This window comes from Penaeus monodon, chromosome 15, assembly GCF_015228065.2.
Source record: "Penaeus monodon isolate SGIC_2016 chromosome 15, NSTDA_Pmon_1, whole genome shotgun sequence".
In the NCBI taxonomy this organism is placed as follows: Eukaryota; Metazoa; Arthropoda; class Malacostraca; order Decapoda; family Penaeidae; genus Penaeus; species Penaeus monodon.
In genome coordinates, this window is record NC_051400.1 from 34958535 (window position 1) to 34959377 (window position 843).

Here is an 843-nt window from a genome sequence, read left to right on the forward strand (position 1 = left end):
AGGTTTCAGGGGGTTCAGAATAGGTTGAGAAGGGGGGCTTAGGGAGGGATGATGGTAAACAGGTGTTATGTAGATTTAGGTGACCCTGAAACGCTGGAGAAAACAATGCTGCGGGAACATCTGTTTTGCGCAGGTGCCTGGCTTGTGGTGGGGATGGGGAAGGGGTAGAGCCATAGGTGGGAATAGGAGAGGAAGGGTAGGGTGATGAGGGGGAGATGAGAATAGAATGGAAGGGAGGGGGATATGAGAAGAGAGGAGAGGGTGAGAGGGAGAGAGGTGGAAGGGATAAGAGAAAGCAGAGAGGGGGAATTTAGAAAAAAGTGGGAAGGAGAAGAGGAGAAGATGAGTGATAAGAGGAGATAAGGAGGGGAAGAGGGAAAGATCTGGTGAGAGAAGGAGAGGGGGGGGGTGAAGGGGGAATATGTAATATATAAATTCTCTTCCAAATGAAATGAAGATAAAAAAGTATTAATATAGCATGACATGGGTAAATAAGCAATGAAAATAAACTCTTTTCATTATAAAATATTAATACCTGCTTCAGTATATCTGTAAAAGAGTATAGGTATTCATTACGTGCTTAATATAATCACCTTAGTACGGCATATAATCTGATTTAAACATACTAACAGTCAAAGTAATAACAAAAAAAAGAAAAAAAATGAATATCAATTACAGATACGAAAACTATTAGATCGCTCTGCCCTTTGTTATAAAACGAAGACAATAGACCCACAGGAGGAGGCATTGAACAGAAGGGACAACTGTTAGGCTCTGGGACAATGAGACCTACAGCATGGAACAGAAACAGATACATAATTACGCATAAGTTATGCGTAACTG